Consider the following 21782-nt stretch of genomic DNA (forward strand, 5'->3'; position numbering starts at 1 on the left):
CGCCCGCCCTGCCCGGCCGGGAGCCAGCAGTGCCCCTGCTGGCCGTGACCGGAACTGCACCAAGGGGAAGGAGCCTGCGGCGGGAGAGGGCCATGGTTGGGTTTGTGGTAGGGGGTAAGGTTCCACAATTTCAATATCAAGCATTTATTCAAATTCTTTTCCTATGCCTTGTGGTCACCCTTATTTTTGTGTTAATAAATACGGGTTTTATCACTTTCAACTCCTGGTATCCATTTCTCTCATTGGCAGAAGAAAAGAGAGCTATTCAAACTCTTTCTCCTTAGAGGAAACATTCATTCCAGGGCATTTTCTCCTGAAATTTGTCTTACAACCAAGACACTATGGAAACTGGATAATATCCTGAGCTGGCACTGCCTGGCTGTAAAACACTCTCCTCTGACATGGCCAGGATTATGAAGGAGGGTGATGCATGTTTATACACCTGTTGTGCTGCTGACCTACTAACTAGGAAGTAGGGGGTTTGTTTAGTGGGGGATTTTTTTGTTGTTAAAGGATGGAATTGGTCCAGTTTGGGCTGTACAAAGCAGCTTTTTAAAGCCAGTCCTTCTGTGTGAGTTGAAAATGTGTTGAAATTTAAGAAACCTTAATAAGGAGGAGATCTTGAAAACTTTATCCTAATTGTATTGATGTTTTCTGCATTAAAGCATTACCATAATGAAAATGTGTCAAAGGCTTTGCTGGAAAAGCCATTAAAACAGATTAGTGCATCTATCTGCACCATTAAAAGGTCCTTTTAGTAGGCCTGCCCATAATTCCAGCTGTCACAAAACAAGAGACTCCTGAAATGCCCTGTGAGCAGCTATTAAAACTGGAGAAGGCTCAGCCACATGATCTTGCTTTGATTTCAGTGCAAAAAGTGCTTTCACCTTTGGGCTGTCATTGCTGGGGAACATCTGCCTAGAGGAATTATAATGAGCCATCATTATATCAAGATAATAGTAACCTCATTTCCCAGCCAGCTGCACAGAGGAGGATGAGGGCAGTACTATGGGATATGCTGTATCATGTGGCTTTCCCTTGGTTCCCTGACCTGCCCCCACCTCCCTGAATTCAAATGTGGGCTGGTCATACAAAGGCTGATGTGATCCAGAGCCTGAGAGGGGCAAGCTCCAGCAAAGCTGGGGAAAAGGAGCTTGCAGAGATCCACATATAGTCAGGGACACTAGTAAAGGTAGGATGAGAAACTTTGGAGCAATAACAATTGGAACACAATTTTTTCACTGGAACAACTTTGATGTCTATCCACATCCCCACCTCTAACAAATTTGTGTTTTATAAAAATAAAATCCTCACTCACCTCTGAGACTTTGGCTTAGGTGAAGTTATATTTTCACAGGAAAAATATGATGAGAAATATCTTGCCTCATTAGCCATGGGTTCTTCCTCATCCCAAATGAAGTAATGGAGATATAAGGACAGATGCACAGGGCTGAAGGAGTTGGGGAGTATCTGAGAGACTAGAGGCAGGATATATATTAGCATCAATGCATTTGAGTTTCTGTCCTAGTAACAATGCAGACACCAGTCTCCAGATCCTTGTTTTGATCCTTTTGAGCTGGGAATGTAAAAGGAGTGATCTTCCTCATTCAACAGATTGTTCTGGCTTGAAAGCAAAACCAGTGAGAGAGTCCAAGTCAGAAATACAATTTATTAGGAAAAGGAAGAAAAAACCAAAATACATGCAATAATACAAAAGAAAAAAAAAAAAAACACTGACAGAGTCAGAATACAACCTGACACCCTGCTAGTTAGGGTGGTGGCAGCAGTCTTTGGTGGTTATCAGTTCTTTTAATGACAGTGTAGGAGGGTGAGTAGCTTTTATAGTATATGCAGCTATGGAAGTGGCCACTTGGTAGCTACAGGGTTTGCAAGGGGTCAGATTGTTTTAACAGAGATGCAAATTACTGTTGTTCTTGTATTGAATCCTAAAGCAGGTGGAATCCTTCCTCAAGAGAAAATGCCACAAAAGAAAAGTCACATCATAGCTTTACTATTACTGCAGAGCACTGAGCAGTGACTGTAAAGTGCTGCTGCATTTTATTTGCTTCCATTTACAGTCAATTGACTGACCTGCACTCTCCAGGAACAACCATGGGATTAGAACTTAATGAGTCGGTGGCAAGGGGGACAGAGACAGGTGTCTCCTCTAAGCATGGGTGAAAGGCCCATTTATGTGTCTTATGAATTATGTTAAAATCGATGGGAATAGATAACATCCAAAGTACATTGGCATTTAAAAGTGCTCCGTGGCTGTTAATGGTCACCCAGACAAGCACCTTGTAGCCCCTCTGGGGCTGGTGCATGTGTCCTGAGGGCTCAGTCCCAGTGGGCAGCTGGTGTCCTGGCACAGGCTGGAGGCAGCTGCTCAGGTTTGTCCTGTTTCTGTACCAAAACAGCTTGTGCATATACAGTGATCTGTTGTGGAGTGATTCCAGAGGGACTATTCCAGGGGCAGAAGGCACTGCCACAGACATATCAAGTGTGACTTATGCCCTTTCCAGCTTAATTTGTGAAGAGTGGAGCTGCACCTTACTTCCAGGCTGCCTCTATTTGGGGAAAAAGCACCAGGTACTGGCCCTTCAAAGGCACTGTCACAATGCATCCTGCATAGGCACAGTGCCAGGCTGAGGGCTCAGAGCACCCCAATCTCATCCTTGCTAGAACCAGCCTTGTAAGGACCTGCACAGCCCAGATCTGAGAGTGGTGAATGATTCCCTTGGTACAGCTGCTTTGTAACATAAAAATAAACCATTTTCTATATGTGAAAGCCTGCAAGGTAATTAATATCCTAGCCATTAAATTCCACTGCAGTATACTCAGTGTTAATAAGCTAGCTAAGAGCTCTGCTTGAAATTAATAAGTTGCAAATGACCTAAGGACCACTGCTTCATTTTTGCTTTTTTCCCCATGCACCCCCTTAGAATTACAGAATTTAAGTAGAAAGACAATTTTCATTTATGAGCTAGTATAATTATTCATAACTGGAGAGTTTTAAGGAATAAAAAGCCTTTCTGGTTAATTAGAAATTCCAGCATCTCAGGGAAATGAGGAAAGGAATAAAATCTGGGTTTGACTGAGGTGCACAAATATAAAGCACAAATCAAACGGAAGGGTAATGTCGTTTCTGCAGAAATTTTTAAATGCATTATCCTAAGGGTCTAGCTGTCTGTGCAGGGAGCATGAAGCACACCAGAGGTACAGATGCCCCATGTCCAGAGTATTTCCCCAACTCCTGGCCACTGTCAGGCGAGGAAGATAGAGGGGTATGCTCCAAGGAGGAAAGGGATCAGTCTGATTAGCTTCTGATCTGAAAGATCAAGTCCCTTTTGCTCATCCAGCCATGCATCTCTGGAGCTCTCCTGGCACTGACCTGCTTGGTCTGCCTTTAGCTGAGCTGCTTGGGAGATGTGAGAGAGGTGCTTGAAAGGAACAGGAGAAGAACTGGGCAGCTGCCCTTGGAGTTACAAAGCTGAGATGACTGGGCCAAAACCTCCTCTCCCCTTCAAAAAGGGGGCCATGGTGGGAGAAACTTGGAATAATTTTAGGCATAACTGGATTTTTTTCTTTCTCACATGGTCAGTCTGCCGTCATCTACCAGCAGCAGAATCTCTATTAAAAACAAATTAGGACAAGAAGACCTAGAAGTATAGCAAAGTTCTGCTAATTATGTGGCTTGTTTAGCAGGAGAGCTGGGCTGTGGTTTTGTTCCTGTCCTTTCTAAGAGAAGGTGGCATTGCTCAGAGAGGCTGAGGAAAGGGAGAGAACAGCCTTGGAAACTGGGATTATTTGTATCCCTTGTATGTGTGGATTGCCTCTGTGCCAAAGTATCGGCCTGATTCCCATTTCCCTGTACTTAGGCAGTTCTTTCCACACTCTCTGAAAACTGGGTGCTTCTACTGAGCTGCTGAGCTCTGAAGCATCAGTAATGTGTACAATCTCTCTGTAGCTCCAGATGCTCATCTTTTCTTCCATCCATACCCTATCCCTTAGGGGCAATTAGGGAAGAGCTTGTAAATTCATCATTGTGGACCTTCTCAAACCTAGATTAGTTCCTCCAGTCTATCAGATGAATACATATTTATAAGTGCGCTTAAAAATGCACCATTCTTCACTCAATGAGGTGTAATGAATCCATCATGTAAATACATGCGCAGGTGCAGAATGGAAAAATCCTTAGGGTATTTTTTAGGATTAATAGAAGGATGTTCTTTGAGTTGCTTGGCTTCTTTCAAAAGTGATAATAAAAGTGATTTAACTATATACAATGCACAGTAGTTAGATGAAAGAGCTTAAGGAATAACTCACCTATGCTGCTGAGATCAGACTCTGAAAAGTGCATCTTCCCATTATAAAGCAAACAAAAAAATCTGTTACTGATACAAGAAATGGTGTTTGGTATATGTGAATCTGAAATTTCTTGCTATCTAGTCCCTTTTCTGCTCTAGTAAGACTTAACCAGTTTTGCATTTCTAGTTTTCCGTGGAACACGTAATAAAGACTTTCTGAGGAAGCTGGGCTGGTAGAAGTTGACCCAGTGCTCTGAGTAGTGACAGGAATACCTGAAGGCAGAGTCTTCTTTGTCTGAGGCAGAGCTTGAGGCACGGCAGGTAAAGGCAGGTGTATTCAGGAGCCTGCTGACCAGCAGAGACAATGTGGTGGTGGCAGGGTGAGAGGAGGAATGTAATCTGGTGCATGGTAGCAGCTGTGGCCTGGTGGGGCTGAAGGAGAGACGTGACTCCAGAGCACTTTTACTCATCTGAGCTCCACAAGTCACATACTGTGTGACTGGGGGGAAACTGCTACTTCTTTGTGCCTTGGTTTCTCTGGTAGAAACCCAGCTCTGTGAGCTACACAGGGAATATTGGCTGTGGAATTGCTGAGTCTTACTGGGCTCTGATAAGTGCGCTCTTGCCAACATTTTAGACCACCTGGTAGTCTCCTGGTGTCTGACGTGTGCCACTGGCCCGGTGGTTCTGTGTTGTTTCTATCTTTGAGGAAGGTGGTACTTGAGAGGGCTGAGGCTCTGGAGGAGAGTTTGTAGTTTTTGCTGTAAAGGGAGGTGTTTGCAGTGAGGGTTGGGTTTTGTTACTGTTCCCCAGGTCAGTCAGACTTTTCTTTCTTCCTTCATGTGAGCACTTCTGAGCTCTGCTGTGGGAGATGACAGTGGACGAGTCACCTCTCTCCTAAGGCAGATGTTGGGTCTGGTAGGTAATTGGGAGCAGGAGAAGGCTCTGGGGAGATGTCATTGCAGCCTTCCAGAACTTTAAAAGGGCTTATAAAAAAGGAGGGAGGGTGGCTTTATACATGGGCAGATAGCGATAGGACAAGGAGGAATGTTTTTAAACTAAAATAGGAGAGATATTTAGATTAAATGTTAGGAAGAAGTTCTTTATTCAGAGCATGGTAAAGGCCCCAGTACAGGTTGCCCAGAGAAGCTGTGGCTGCCTCATCCTTGGAAATGTTCATGACCAGGCTGAATGAGGCCCTGAGCAATCTGATCTAGTGGAAGATGTCCCTGGCCATGGCAGGGAGCTTGGAATTAGATGGTGTTTAAGGGCCCTTCCAGCCCAAGCCTTTCTATCATTTTGATTTGTGTGCCCATCATTGTCACACAAAGTGGTGGTGACTCATGGGTAGCCTTAAACAACCATGTCTGTCTTCCTTCCTTGTACTGCAATTTCTCTGTCTGCAGAATCGTCCTTTATTACAGTTTTGAGCATTTCATTTAGCATTTTTCTACTCACAAATGTATAGTAGTGAATCGTAAAATAACACCAGGGCATGTCTCTGGGACACACCTGTGATTACAGTTAATCAGGCCTGTAAGTGCTTCGTTGGATGGATGCCAGGGCACTCAAGCACACTCAGAGTCAAGTTTGCCTCTCAAGTCCTTCTGTTGTAGGCAGAAGAACACACTTCCTCCAGGTTACTGTGTGCCAGGGGAGGGAAAACCCAGTATTACAGAAGAACACACTTCCTCCAGGTTACTGTGTGCCAGGGGAGGGAAAACCCAATATTACAGAAGAACACGCTTCCTCCAGGTTACTGTGTGCCAGGGGAGGGAAAACCCAATATTACAGCTGGAAGTGAGCCTTTCTCATCTCAAGTTAGGAAAACCTGCAGACTCTTATCCTGCTCCTGATTAATAGAATCTATTTTACTTTCATTGCATGACACTACTTAACTCCTTAGAAAGGAGAAGACAATTATTTTGGAGCATTAACAACTATCCTAATTTAATATTGCATGGAGTAGCTGATGCAGAAAGGAATCTGACAAGTATGGCTACAACTCTCCAGAGTCTGCCTACCCAAAAGGAAAATACTTTTTTACCTCAAACAAAGGGAGGAAAGAGTCAAGAAATAGATAAGGGGCAAAACATTTTTTCCCATGTCTCTTCTCCCACAGATTCATTAATTGCTGTGTGCCAGAAGACAGCAGCTGGTCCTTTTCATACTAGTAGGGGGAAAGTTCTACCCTCAGCCCAGATATTTGCAGGTGAATCTGGGGTTTGTGGTAGCCTTTGCGATGCTGAGTTACCTCTGTGCCATGGAGTAATTTGCTACAAAACTAGAGATGCTGCAGACAAAAAGTTGTGCATACCTTAGAAAAACTTTGCGTATTCTAGTCCAGACTGAGCTCATGTGAATGGTCCTCTCATGAAATCCACAAGCAATTGGGTAAGTGCTACATTTTACCAGTCTCCATTAGCCATAGGTCCCAAAGGCTTAAAAATTAAAATACCTGGTGACATAGCCGAGCATGAGACTGCTGGTCAGAACAGAAATCAGTGTGCAGATGAGACACCTCCTTTCTTGCTGGCATACTTTTTCTCCTAAACAGTAGACCTGTCTCTTGGTTCTCTGTTTTAAGCCAGCTTGATGGGTCTATGTTTCTCCTTCAAGGCTCTGATACAGAGAACTACTTTTAAATGCCTTTCTAAACCTAGATTGCTTCTGTTGTAAGCAGTTGTGGGGCAGTGTATTTGGGATACTAAAGCTGGGGCAGTGTTAGGTGGAGGTATTCCACCTGTTCAGGTGTGGACTTTCCAAGGCCCTGTGCCTGTTTCGGTGAGACTGGAGTGCAAAGCACCTGTGGAGGGTCCAACCCCTTCCCACCTTTTGCTCCTGGGAGACTGCCAAGACTGCCAGTGGGGACTGGCACTTTGTTGATAGTTAAGATCCGCTCCTTGGCACTGACAGCCCGCAGATCCTTCCCCAGTGATCTTTCTCCTATAGTGTCCTTTTTTGTTATTCTTTAAACATTACCATTTCTACAGCCTAAAGATGTTGTTGAAAAGTTTCATTAAATGTTACAGCTCATTATGGCTTTGATTACTGTAATTTTAATGTGGGATGAGCCTTCTGCAATGTGAGCCTTTTTTTGCTCCCTTTTTTTCTTACATAAAGCAGAGTGCTTTACCATCCTGTTACAGTGGACATCATAGAGGTACCTGAGGGACAATATTAATTGCCCTTTGTCCTAGCTCATCTCTTGATACATTTTGTAATATCTCAATTATTCCTTTTTACATTCTTTGCATTGTGAAGTGAATGCATAAATTAAAAACAACCCGGAAGGTCAGGGTTTGGGGTGTGTGCAAAATCTCATCAACTGTGATTCCTTACTGTTGTCTGTGTTGCTGCAGCAAGGAATCCAGGGCTGGGGCACAGAATGCTGTAAAAAACACGACCCCAGATGCAGGATGAAATGATGATGTCTGGCTCCAGATCAGAAGGCTGAAGGACAGCTTTATTAAAACTATACTATATTACATTAATATACTATTTAAAGAGATACTATATTATTCTACAAACTTACTTCTTACTTACCTGTCTAATTAACTACAAACTCGTGACTCTGCTGAGAGTCTGAGCCACAGCTGGATCCCACTGGTCACTGAACCCAAACAACCTTCACCAGAATCCAACCCAGCAATCACTGCAGGTGAACAATCTCCACACCACATTCCACATGGGGAAAACAAAGGAGCAGAGATAAAGATTGTTTTCTCTTCTCTTCTCTTCTCTTCTCTTCTCTTCTCTTCTCTTCTCTTCTCTTCTCTTCTCTTCTCTTCTCTTCTCTTCTCTTCTCTTCTCTTCTCTTCTCTTCTCTTCTCTTCTCTTCTCTTCTCTTCTCTTCTCTTCTCTTCTCTTCTCTTCTCTTCTCTTCTCTTCTCTTCTCTTCTCCTCTCCTCTCCTCTCCTCTCCTCTCCTCTCCTCTCCTCTCCTCTCCTCTCCTCTCCTCTCCTCTCCTCTCCTCTCCTCTCCTCTCCTCTCCTCTCCTCTCCTCTCCTCTCCTCTCCTCTCCTCTCCTCTCCTCTCCTCTCCTCTCCTCTCCTCTCCTCTCCTCTCCTCTCCTCTCCTCTCCTCTCCTCTCCTCTCCTCTCCTCTCCTCTCCTCTCCTCTCCTCTTCTCCTGAGAGATAGAATGATGTGTCTCTGTCCAGAGAATGTGAATGTCACACAGAACTCTTCACTGGTTCACCTGATCCCTGTTTTCTTCCTGCTCTTGATGTCAAAGGAGTGATGGATTTCATGCCTTAACCTCAACCACTGACTAAACCTAGTGGTAAAGTGAGAGAGTAGAGGAGATGGTAAGAGGCAGCGAGCTATAGTTCCTGTGGCCAGGTACTCATTGAAGTCTCCTGCAACTCTCACAATGACCATGAAAAAACTAATTAATGGCTCCCAGTGCCCCCACTGCAGTACTGATTAATTTAACCAGCCTTGTCACTGCCTATGGTACCCATACAGAAAAGGGGGTCTACATGGCATGCAGGTGCCCTGCTGGCACAAGGACACCCCCAGCCTGACCAGTGGCCAAGGAATCAGGTGTGCTGCTCTATCAATAATGGAGAGAGGCAGGGAGACTGAGTGGTGGTGGTCAGAATCTGATTTTATTGTGGACTACATGTGCTTATATACTATCCTAGAAAGGCTAGTAATTTTTTACTACAATGATTGGGTTAATCATCACATAAACAAACTTACACATTTTGCAGTATCTCTTGCTTGTAGAAGTTGATTAAATCTTCTTCCAATCTTCTTTTCCAGTCAGTCAGTCTGATTCAATCTTCAGCTAGTCTTGATTCAATCCTCAAAGTTCTGTTTGTTCTTGCCAAGGCATCCTGATTATCAAATCTTTTATGCTAATCAGGTCCAAAGTACAACACTGCTGTACCCAAGGTTGGTGATGGGTTTGGGTGTCTGTGAATCCAGCTCTGCTGGGACAAGTTTCCTCCCTGGCAGCAAGCCTCTGTTGTCTGGCCCTCTGAATTGCAGTGGCCTGTGGGCACAATGATAACCCAAGACAAAGTTACAGGGCTGCATCTTCCAAATCACTTCCTGATCTCCATGAATGAAACCCTGCCTGAATTTTCTTGAGACATGTGTGTTTCTAGTCCTCTATGGCAGAGCTCACAGCCCCTTAGGTCAGAAACTTCCCCTGTTGCCTCCATACCCAGGTGAAACAGCTGGAGCTCTGCCCAGCACAACTTCAGGTCAACCATCACTTGTGATACTGAAGTGTTGCAAAGCCCAATTCAACAATACAGTTTGGGAACTGTCGGAGTCCAGGACACCCCTCTGGCTGCCCTGGCTGTCTCGAGACCCTGGCAGGGGGCTCAGAGACCTTGGCACAAAGTCAAAAACACCTGTGGCTTCGATTTTAGCTCATGGAAAAAGCTGCCAACTCTGTATGAGGAATTACAAGCCACAAGGGTTTGAGTAGTGTGGTAGTTGAATTAACACAGGGTGAAAAAGTGGAATTTTGGGGCTTTTTAGAATGGGGTTCAGGGGACAAGATGGAGGGATTTGGGTGTGTCCTGACCTTCTTCTCCTTCTTCTTGCCCTCTGTGTCTTGCTGTGATGGTGACACTTTTCTATTGGTTTAAGGTAGAGACACACTGTCCAACATAGATGATAGGTATTGGCACATTATTGTAAATATAATACACATAATTTCTGATATAAAATGTAAACACTGCCCTAGAGGGCAGACAGAATGCCATGGCCAACTTGCTAGACAGAGCTCAGCAGGGCAGAGAAAGAACGTTATGGATAAGAGAAAATAAACAACCTTGAGAAGCCGACCCTACGCATTCAGACTCCTTCTTTGGCTGCGGGGCTGGGAGAACAAGGACTTTTACATTCTCAGGGTCATCTCGACACCCAGACCCCGAGAGGGAATGTCCTGCCTAGGCTAGAGCTGAAAAGGGAATGGGATCAGGAATTGCGATGTCAGTACCTGGGTTTATGTGAAAGGCCTGGATGTCACAACTCTCTGAGGGTGTGCAACTCTTGGCCATCGAAGACTTGGTCATCATCTGCTTGCGGTCCTCAGCTGGTGACTTCAGTAACAGAAGTGTGTTGCATAAACTGGGGCCAAGGTCCTGGTCCTTCCTTTGGAGGGGCTATTATGGCACTTGGAGAAGAGCCTTTCCCCTTCTACTGAAGAAGAGCGCCTGCTCCTTGTGGCTGTCGTGAGGAGCCTCCTGCATTTCTTTCCAGCATAAAACAGGGCTGGATAATTTCATCACTGCTAATAACATTTCTAGCACGGCAAGCTACCATAATGATAAGGGTAATTTAATCTCATGCTTCAGGGATAAGCTGAGCTCAGGAGGGGAATCGGGGAGGAATTAAATTCCCCCTTCTCTGTGGAAGCTGCTTTGCACGGTTGATCATTTGTGTTGAAAGGCTGATGCTTACCATGGCATGGGGGCTGGGCTGGCCCTAACAGCTGGTCTCCAGAACATCCCTATTGCCTGCTGTCTGTCCTGGCTCCCTGTTCTGTGGCAAGTGGTGTGCCAAATTTGCCTGCAGTTGTTCCAGAAGAAAAGGGAGAAAGTGATGAGGGGAGGGCAGGCACTGCCTGCCTGAGAGTCCCAGTTTCCCAGTCCCTTACAGCCTCCTGGCATGTGCAGGTGTGTGCTGAGAGTGAGTGCTGGGAGTGAGCAAGGGGGCCATGAGGAAGAGGAGAAAACTGTGAAGTTGTCCCCTATGAGGTATGTTCCGGTGCAACTAGCTTGGTGTAGAAAAACATGTGAACAACTTTGATAGCGGTGAATTTTAATATGTCCAGCTCTGCTTTGATTTTTATCTTTTGATTTTTAACTTTTTAACTTTGGGGGGATGAGCTAACCTATAGGGACATGCAATGAAGCGGACAATATGAAACCAGGATGGAGAATACCAGCTCAATTAACATCTGTGAGCTGTGGTGAATCTAAGTCCCAGGACTTGGGAAGTCTTTTCCTACATGTCATCAAAATAGCAAGTTCTAATTCCTGCAGCTACGTTACAAAAATTGTTCATAGTGTTTATGGTGGAAACTTAATTTCAAATACCATAATTGGAGAAAGTCCTGAGTCAAAACTTAGATGAGTCTTAGGAAGAAAAATGTGTCTGCATAACTTGTTTTGTTGTACTCCCAGCTCCTAATTCCATCAGAGGTGAATGTATTTTACTGCTGTCCATCAGTCCCTGCAGGTCCCTTTCTGCCTGGGCACTGTCCAGCCACTCTGTCCCCAGCCTGTAGCTCTGCAGGGGTTGTTGTGGCCAAAGTGCAGGACCCAGCAGTCAGTCTTGTTAAACCTCACATCGATGGATTCATCACTTGGATCCAGCCTGTCCAGGTCCCTCTGCAGAGCCCACCTACCCTCCAGCAGATCCACACTCACTCCCAGCTTGGTGTCATCGGCAAATTTGCTGATTGTGGACTCAAACCCCTCATGCAGATCATCAATAATGAGGACTGGGCCCAGCACTGATCCCTGGGGGACACCATTAGTGACTGGCCACCAACTGGGTGCAGCACCATCCCCACCACTCTCTGGGCCTGGCTGTCAGCCAGTTCACCTTCCCGCAGTGAAGATGTACCTGCCCAAGCTGTGGGCTGCAGCTTTTCCAGGAGTATGCCATGGGAGACCCTGTCAAAGGCTTTGCTGAAGTCCAGGCAGACACATCCACAGCCTTCCCTGCATCTACCAGGTGGGTCACCTGGTTATAAAAGGAGAGCAGGTTGGTCAGGCAGGACCTGCTCCTCTGAAATCCACGCTGGCTGGCTCTGATCCCTGAGCCATCCTGTGGGTGCCCTGTGATGGCACTCAGGGTGATCTGTTCCAGAACCTTGCCGGGCACCGAGGTCAGGCTGACAGGCCTGGAGTTCCCCAGATCCTCCTTCCAGCCCTTCTTGGGGATGGGCTCACACTGGCACCTCCAGTGCTCTGGCACCTCCCTGGTGAGCCAGGACTGATGGTAAATGATGGAGAGCAGCTTGGGGAGCTCATCCACCAGCTCCCTCATCCCCCTAGGATGGATCCCATCTGGTCCCACAGACTTGTGAACATCTGAGTGATTCCTCCTGGATTACTGGGGGCTGCTCTGCTCCCTGTCCCCATCTCCCAGCTCAGGAGGCCAGTTCTCCTGAGAACAACCTGTCTTACGTTAAAAACTGAGGCAAAGAAGGTGTTAAGTACCTCAGCCTTTTCTTCATCTCTGGTAACTTGTTATTTGTTGAGAATGAACCACAGAGTCATGCAGCTCAGCCATATGGAGTTTTCAGACCTTTCTGGCTGGGTGGGAGCTCTCACTCAGGTCAGAAAGACCTGGCTAGCTAAGCTGGAGAGAGCAGATATCTGGCACACCCTGTGACAAAGATGTCAGCAGTCACCTGCCCGAGTCCTCTCACTGTACTCCAAGACTATGCCTTTAAATAGATTTATTTCCTCCAGTGCTTGATTTGGATAGGATCGGGTGGTAGAGTTGTTTCAAGGTCTGTAAGTGGGCATTCAAGACCTTGAAAATGAAATGGCACGTGCAAGAGCCATGCAAGGAAACCATGCAGAGCATATTTTTTATTACTATTTTTAATAGTTAGTTATTTATTAATTTACTTACTTCTAGGAGAGAAAACCCTATGCTCAGCTACACTAGTCCTGGAGGGTGGGGTGGTGGGGGCACAGGGGAGGGTGCAGGAGGCATTTCCATTAATTTTTTACCTCATAACAAGTGTGGATTATTCATGGAGCTCCACTGACTCAGTGTGGGGGGAAAAGATTTCCTGTTCACTATATACTGTTCTCTTCAGGAACATTATATATTTTCTTTCCTTTTTTTTTTTTTTAAACGTGGAGTCTCTCTAGGAACAGGAGAAGTTTGGGCCCCTGGACTTTCAAGGAGTCCTTTTTCATGTACCTTTGTTATTTATTCTTTATAATGAAGCTTCTAGAATTAATTCCTAAGAAAATCAGTGTAAAGAAACATCCCTGTCATTAAACAGCCTTCAGAGCTGTGGTTAAAAGATTTCCAGGTGGCAAATAAATGCCTCAGTTGACTGTAAGTCAATTGACTCATGATGTGATTGATGGTGTCTGCTCTTGTATTGAAGCTGTCCTTGATGTCTATCACTGGCTCCTTCTCTGGTTGTGAGCACAGGATGAGAAGACTGCAGTGATATGCACAAAAGCCCTGGTGACCACACTGGGAAGAAGCCCTGCAGCTCAGCCTGGGACTGGGTCTCTTTTGAGGTTACCAATCCCCAAAGTGCCAAGGATATTGAAGAAGTACCATCAGATTTTTTGACATTCACTTGCATTTCTGCACATGCCAGGAGGACCACTGAGTTTGCTTTTCACTGGAGTTTTGCTCTTTTATCTCTCTTTTTCCAACCCCAGCACTCTGTACAAATACAGGTGTTGCAAGCCCTGTGTGGTTTTTTTTTTTTTGTTTGTTTGTTTGGTTTTTTTTGTTTTTTGTTTTTTTTTTTTTATGGGCTATTTTCTAAAGGTTCTGTTCATCCTTTTCTAGTGACTTGCAGTTACATATAGGGTAATTTCTCCAGGTCTCTTTCTGGGCAGCACTGTGATACTAGCAAGTATTTAACTGGGATGTGTGGTCTCTGAGACCAACCTCAGCCTCCTGATTGCCTGGGCAGACGAGCCAGGTGCTGCTGTGCATGTGGATGAAGATGGGCTTCCTGTGGGACCCAGCCAGGATGGGTTGGGATTTTAAGGAAGAAAAGACCCAGAAAAGGTTGTGGTTGCTGCTGTCACGATCAGGATGGGTCAGAGGGAATTGCACAGCAGGCAATCGCTGCAGATGTGGCTGTGAAACAGACTCTATGCAGCACTGCTCTGGCAAGCAGGGCAGTGTCTGGAGCAGAGTCCTCTCTCTGGGACACTAAGAATGGAGAGGAGACATTGTGGCTCTCTGCATGGGTTTGTGTCTATGTCTCTATGGGTGTGCTCAGGCTGTTGTGTGTTACGTCCCATTTCTGTGCTCATCCACTTTGGTTTATGCCTGCTGTGACAGCTCTTCCTGCAAGAACAGCTCAGCAGGACTTGTTCCTAGGAAGTCTTCAAAAGGACTTTTGAAAAACCAGAGAAGCAAAGTGAATTGAGGCATGAAACCTATGTTCATAGTCCAAAGGAAGGTATCAGTTCATCTGGACAGGAATTACTTCCAGCTTGGCTCTCCCACCTTCTCATATCTGAGATCATTAGATTTATGAAGGAGTGAATGGGAAGGAAGGGCTTGAAAGCAGCCTGGAAAAGCTTGGCCAGTGTCATGGCATACAAGTCATTAGGAAAATAGCAGCACCTCCAGCTCTTGGTGGGCTCTAATGTCCTCTGGAGATGCAGGTGAGCTCTGTGGCCAGGCTGTGTAGTAGGGAGGACAGGGAAATGGCTACAATTAAATTATTTGGGAAGCTCAAAGGTCTTTGCAGGCAGCTGCTCCTCATGTATGTGTAGGGGAAGGTTGTAGCATTGCTGCTGAGTGCCACCATAAGGAAGGAAACTCAGAGTGTGTGGCTGAAGCCTGGGCTCAGGGTGTTCCCTGGCACTGAGCCAGGGGCTGGGCAGCACAGGATGGGACATGTCCCTGTCCAGCACTGCACTGCTCTCTGACAATAGGCAGTGTGGTCTCCTTTTTGGCTTCATGTGACAGAAACTGTCCAGACACTCCTGGATATTTCCTGGCTGTTTCTCTGCCTGCTGGACATATCAACCCTTCCAGAACTTGCTGCCACGCAGAGGCGTGCAGCAGCTTGTGCTCAGGGGGTGAGAACTTGTGTAAATCCCTGTCTGCTGGGAATTGTTATGGAGAGAGGTAGAGCTTGATACTGGAAATATCATGGAAATTACTTGGAAATGAGAAGAAATGTCATTCATTTTGCATGTAGGCAAAAAGCACAGTGAATGAAAGGATTAGGTGGAGTATGCACAAAGGGGGATCTCTTGTCCTGATCAATAATTTAAAATTCCCAGACAAGTGAGTGGTAGGGTTGCATGTACAAAACACTTGAACAGAATTTCCAATAAATTATTAAAAAAAAAGAGTTTATTCAGATTTACTAGTTGCACTGGAGCTGAAGGTCAGAGTTGAATGTAACTGAAATTTATGCATGTATAGTAATTCATAGTTCTTTCTATACAAAGTCCCTTAAACTCTGTCCTTAGCATGATGACATGGGGGAGAATTAAAAACTGACTTAGCCCTGTCTGCTTAGAAGAATTGTCTTTGCCGTACTGAGGTCATAACAGGTGAAATACTTTTTCTGAATGTGTGCTTACCATGACCAAACTTCCCTTCCAAGTGGCCTTGTGCTGTGTTGGAGGCTGTACAAAGCAGGCATGAATGGGGAGGTGGTTCAGGAAACAGGTCTGTGGGCATGGATGTGTGGCTGTACTCAAAGGCTACCTCTGGGACAGGCTTATGTCTCTGCCATCCCTGTTCTTAAACAGGGATAATGGCTCTTGGAAGGTAATAAAATGTGCTAATAGATCAGAAGCACACAGGTATTTCATGTCTCACTTTCTTGGAGCAAGCACTATCTAGATACAGGTCAGGAGTTAATACATCCCTTGCTTTTTTTTTTTTCTTTTAATAAACATAATCTTGCCTTTTAGGGTTATGTGCCTGTACCAGAGGCCCTTTCTTCACCTTTTTTTTCTTCCATACTGAATCTCAAACCCTCTGCTGAGAAAAGAAGCACTGACCATCATGATTATCTGTGAGCAGCACCTCCTTTTCTGTAATGAATGTGTCAAACCGTAAGTATTGCAGCTTCTCATTTCTTTGAGCTGAATCAATCAATGGCAACAAATCAGTATAATTTCCTTTGTTTTATCTGGTTTTCCTCATAAATGCTGCTACCATTAAAATCTAGAGGAATCCTGTGCTTCTTCAAACGTGCCACATTTTCAGCACCCCCTTCCCCAGGTGGTGTAGCCAATGCCATGAGAGTGCAACAGGAAGGATTTGTGCTCCCTGCACCCTGCACAAGACTGATCTGAAGGGTCTTACCTCAGATATTCCAGTACACAGCCCCCCGAGGTGTCATCAAGGAGCTCGTGTATTGTAAACGCAGGTGAACCCGGTGGGAGGAAATGATGATGTTTGACTTTAGCTCAGAAGGCTGAATGACTTCTTTATTACAACCATCCTATAATACATTAATATACTATTTCAAGGAGATACTAAAACTACATACCGACTTTCTAACTACCTGACTTACTCACAGCTTGTGACCTTTTCTAGACACAGGTGGGTTGGATTGGCCATCAGCTCAAACAATCCTCACCAGAATCCAATCAAGCAATCACCCCAGGTAAACAATTCTCCAAACACATTCCACATGGGAAAAACAAGGAGCAGAATTTTTTTTCTCTTTCTTCTTTCTGTGCTCCTCTATGAAAAAATCTTGAGAGAGAGAAGAATGTGCCTGCCACACTCGTGTTGCCTCTGGGGATCCCCAGACCCAGGCAACTCCCTCCCCCCAGGCAAAGTGTCAGAGCCTCCATAGCAAGAGAGAAGGGTCAGCTGCTGTGTGCTGCTCCAGACCCCTCCCAGACAGGCTGGCATCCTGCAGGCTTGGCCCAAGACAGGACACAAGGAGGAGTGTTTTCATATTTATTTCAGTGATTTTGGACCAGTGAGTCATCCCCCTGTCTCACACACACCCGAGTGCTGTGTTTCATGATGGTGCTTGCCTTGGGCAGGTCATTATCCATCTGCCTCTGCTGGGTGCTTTGAATCCAGTGTGGTCCCTGAAGGCACAGGGCCAAGCGTGGGCTGGAGCTGTGCTCTCTGCTCTGCCCAGCCCACTGATCATGGGTGACTGAGTGCTGTGTGGACTGCGGGACACGAGCATTTGGCAAGGGAAATTGGGAATGCTGCCTGATTTCTTAAAAAGTTGCCTAGAAACCAAACTCAATATTGCTGAACTTCAGCAGGTCTGTAGTGCGGAACTTGCTGCACAGGGAAAAGGATTTTTTGTTTTTATTATTATTTTCTACTTTCTTTTTTTCTCTCTTACAAGAAATAACTCACTTTTCAGCTGTTGGAGAAGGTAGTAATTGATCTAGAGCTTTGCAGTTTGCCTTCCGGAATGGTTTTATTCTTGATGTAGGAATAAAATTCTGTTAGGTCAAATACACAGCAATAAATACAAGAAGCACATTAACTTTAATATATTGGATTATTCCACTTGGTGGTGACAGGGGAAAAAAAACAAAATTTAATTCCCCTGGCAATGCAGGCAAAGAAAATCGTTTTCCCTGCCCGTGTTTTTTTCTGTTAAGTCATCTTTGTTTGTCAATGCTGGTGCTGCAGGCTTTGGCGGGGTCTAATTTTACTTTTTTATTTTAGCCTGGTGTGAAAGTAGGAAGTATTTTCTCCAAGTAAATTGTTCACCAATTCTCTCAATGCCTTTCATTTCTAGCTGTTGCCGACTCCTTCCCTACTGAGCTGTGTGGAGCTCTCAGTACTGTCAGAAAAAGGGGGATTGTAATGAATTTGCAAGATAGGGTATGTTTTAGGTTCACTCTGCCATAGAGTGGGGCAGTGACTTCAGCACAGGTGTTCTCCTTTTTCCAGGTATGCTGGTGTTAGTTTCTCTTCCTACCTTGAAGTTTCTCAGCTAAAACTAGGATTTGCTTTTCCATGCCAGCTGTTTTTGTGAAGTACCAGCACCCTTCAGTGCCACAACATCTGTTGCACCTTTCCTTGTGTCCCACACTCCAGTGATGTCTTAGGGCTCCCATACAGTGCTGAATGTACCCAGCAGTGCATGAATGACTCCCAAGTGATATTCCTTGCAGTGCTGAAGTCTTTCATCAGGTCTCATAGTCAGTCCTTGTACTGAGTCTTCCCTCATTTTTCTGGGAGAGCAGTGACATTAGAAGCTTTTCCCACAATCCTTGCCTTTTCACAGATTTCTGTGAAAATATTTCTGAGATTTCTGTTTTATATTGGAAAAATGACAGGTGAGAAGAGGCAGGGATCACTTCCCTGCTTGTCATCATGGCAGACAGGTAGAAGATGGCTCTGCTATGGACCAGGCAAATAGCAGAACGACTGCAACAGGGATTTTGTCTGGGTGAGAGAGGAAACATCTCAGCATGGTGGAGGACTGTAACAAAGGATTTGCAAGGGTAAAGCCTTTCTAGCCAGAAAGCTTTGAAAAAAGACTGGAGGAATCTGTGTCAGGAGAGATGTACAGGTGGGAAGGGATCTGAGTTAGACAGGAGAAGGGGACTTGGAGCAGGCAGGCTTGGGTTGTATGGTTGGAAGTTTGTGTGCTGGCTCCAAAGCATCTCTCTCCTATTGCAAGTTAGCAGGAGAGACTGGGGAAAAGCAAGGTAGGAGTGTCTGTGTGGGTAACTGAGTCTTTGCAGTGTTTTTATCGGTCCAGGCAGAGTTACCAATAAACCAGCCTCCTTCACCAGCACACAGACTCTGTCTGACTGTATTTGTCTGAGAGAAGAAAGGCTTCATGATAATCCTGCTGACAATTAATTGGCTTTTGTTCAGCAAGACTGAACAAGATCTCATCTTAATCTGTTTCATTATTTTGCCTTGTATAGCACAGTCAACACAAGATTAGGTTTAATTTTCAAACAAAATGCAAAGGCATTACTCATATCTGGATCAAGATTTTATCTGCTTCATTTTGCAGTGCTTCATGTGTCAATATTAACGAGAGGAGCTGCATTATGTGTGGGGAGGTAGAAATATCACTGCTTGACTTCGGGACTTTCTGCAGGGATTGCAAGTAGCAGAGCTTTGATACCATCCTTTCTCTACTCTCAGCTCTTCAAAAAAGAATCTTTATGCTCAGGGAAACTTGGATATATATATATATATGTGTGTGTGTATCTGTATATCCCACTGCATTTCAGTGCTTCTGAACATGGTACATCTGCAATGTGCTCTGTGGGAGGCATGGCACTGCCAAAGCTTCCTCCCTTCCCTGCTCCTGCTGCAGAGAGATGTGTTTCCCCACGATCCATCAGTCCAACGAGCACTCTCATGGCTTTATTGCAGCCTCTCTGGGAGCACTGATTGCACTGTGCTTAATGGCTCTGCACAGATACAGCTCCACATGAGCTGCTCTGAGTGCCTGCAAGGGAGGTCAGCCAAGGGCATGTGTGGTGCACCTGGGGCTCCTGCCTGGCTGGGGAGGGCTGCAGAGCTCTGCACGCAGAGGAGGTGGGTAGAGGGGATGTGAGTGCCTGGGCATGGTGCACCAGGAGACACAGACAGCCCTGCTGCTCTGAGTGAGACTCTTCTGAGTCTTGTGGGCTGCATTAAGGTTAGAAAATAATCTGCAAGGAAAGGTGTGTTACTAATTTCAGTGATACTTCAACACTCTAGGATAGTGTTGGGCAAATTGTGCTGCTTCCACTTGAATCTGAAAGGCCTTGGTCTATGTTCAGGCAGCTTTCACTGCTCTGATTACTCATTGCAGTTTAAAAGGCTGCCTGCATCCAATAGAGGTGTGTTGTGTCTGCCACCCAAGAGGCAACAATCCCTGCAAAATGTGTATAGCTGTCCGGGATGGCAGGGATAAGCATTAGGGTCTGTGCAGCAAAGGCTGCACTGCAAACCATGCCAGCAGGCACTGCAAGAGGATGAGAAGAAAACATTCACTCGAGCCTAAGCTTCAGCTGGAAATAACAAGGTGCAGGGCTCAGGAGCAGACCCAAAACACAGCATCCAGACCGGTACAACTGCATCTCTTGTGCGTTGCTTGGCACGGAGAGAGCCAGCATCGGCAGGGGCTCCTGCCTGCAGCCCGAGTGCCCTCTGCTGTCACCGCCCAGGTGAGTGACACAGCCCCAGCTGTGCCTGCCTGGCTGTGTCTGGCTTCTCTGGACCTGTGACATCTCTTCCTCAAGTGTCAGTCTTGACCATGAGCATGTTGTTCTGGTTGTCTGTGAACCTTTGCTTTACACACAGGCTGCTGTGTATGGAGCTCAGCTCTCCGAGCAATCCTTGTGCTTGCCAGGTTCTGTGAGACTTTCCAGCTGAACTCACTGTAGCTGCAATTCCAAAGCTGCAATTCACTGTAGCTGCAGTTCTCTCTGCAATTCCAAAGTGTGTCCCCAGTAGGAAAGCATCTTGATGTGACATTCACATTCACTGGACAGAGAGACATCATTCTGTCTCTCAGGAAAAGCACAGAGAGAAGAAGAGAAAACTATCTTTATCTCTGCTCCTTTGTTTTCCCCATGTGGAATGTGGTGTGGAGATTTTTTACCTGCAGTGATTGCTGGGTTGGATTCTGGTGAGGGTTGTTTGGGTTCAATGACCACTGGGATTCAGCTGTGTCTTGGACTCTCAGCAGAGTCATGAGTTTATTAGTTTGTTGGGTAGGTAAGAAGTAAGTTTGTAGAATAGTATAGTCTCACTTTAAATAATATATTAATGTAATGTTGTGTATTTTTAATAAAACTATGCTTCAGGCTCTGATATGGAGCCAGACATCATCATTTCTTCCCTGAGCTGGGGTCCACTGCATTTTTACTATATCTTTAGGTCCTTATTTCCCTACTAGGTAAGGAGACTGAGGCCAGGAGAGTCACTGCTCTGAGGATATCAGAAGGAAATAACTGGATGGAAGGAGAAGCAGCTATCAGGTTAGCTCAGTGCCAAAGCTGCTGACATGTGGACTACTTTGTCCCCTAAGGTACCTGAATGATGTGGGACAGCAGTGAAGGAGGTGTGGAGTGGCTGCAAAGGGAGATGTGTGCCTCAGGGAGTGTTTCTTCACTAGTCCAGTGCTTTCCAGTTCTTGGAAGAGTTTCTGCTCTTGACAGGCAAGGATAAGTCCCTGGTTTTCCATCCCACTACCTGTGACCCTATTGATATCTGACCCTGAGATGATCTCATTTGGTTAGAGAGCATGGTGCTAATAACATATAACAGCAAGGTTGTGGGTTCAAGCTCTGTATGGGCCATTTACTTAAGAGCTGGACTCAGTGATCATTTTGGGTCCCTTCCAACACAGAATAATCTGTCGAGCTGTTAATCTCTGCTACAGCTTTCAGGTGAATTTCTCTGCTGCACTAGTTGATGCTCTGCTATCCTGTCTTTCAGAAGTGCTATTCCCAGCCTCTGTAAGCTGATTTAGAAGGAATCAAGTTCCTAAATTACCCTCCCTTTTACAACTGGCTAGAACAGCCAGACTGCAAGCGACAGGGAATTGTCAAATAGATTACTTTTATTTTCTCCCCCAAGTGTCCCATCCCCAGTCCTAAATTGCCTAGTGGGGGAGAAAACTCCACAATCTGTCCACAATCCCCCAGGTGGGTAATAATAGATGCTTCATATAGAAAAATTCTATTAGACTTTACAGGAGGTATATGATAGTGCTTCCTTGCCAGGACCCTATATTGTTCTGTTCTGTTCCTCTGCAAGAGACTTGCTGTAGAAGTTAATATGAAAAAAAATCAACCAGCCAACCAACCAACCA

This window comes from Anomalospiza imberbis, chromosome 23 (assembly GCF_031753505.1).
Source record: "Anomalospiza imberbis isolate Cuckoo-Finch-1a 21T00152 chromosome 23, ASM3175350v1, whole genome shotgun sequence".
In the NCBI taxonomy this organism is placed as follows: Eukaryota; Metazoa; Chordata; class Aves; order Passeriformes; family Viduidae; genus Anomalospiza; species Anomalospiza imberbis.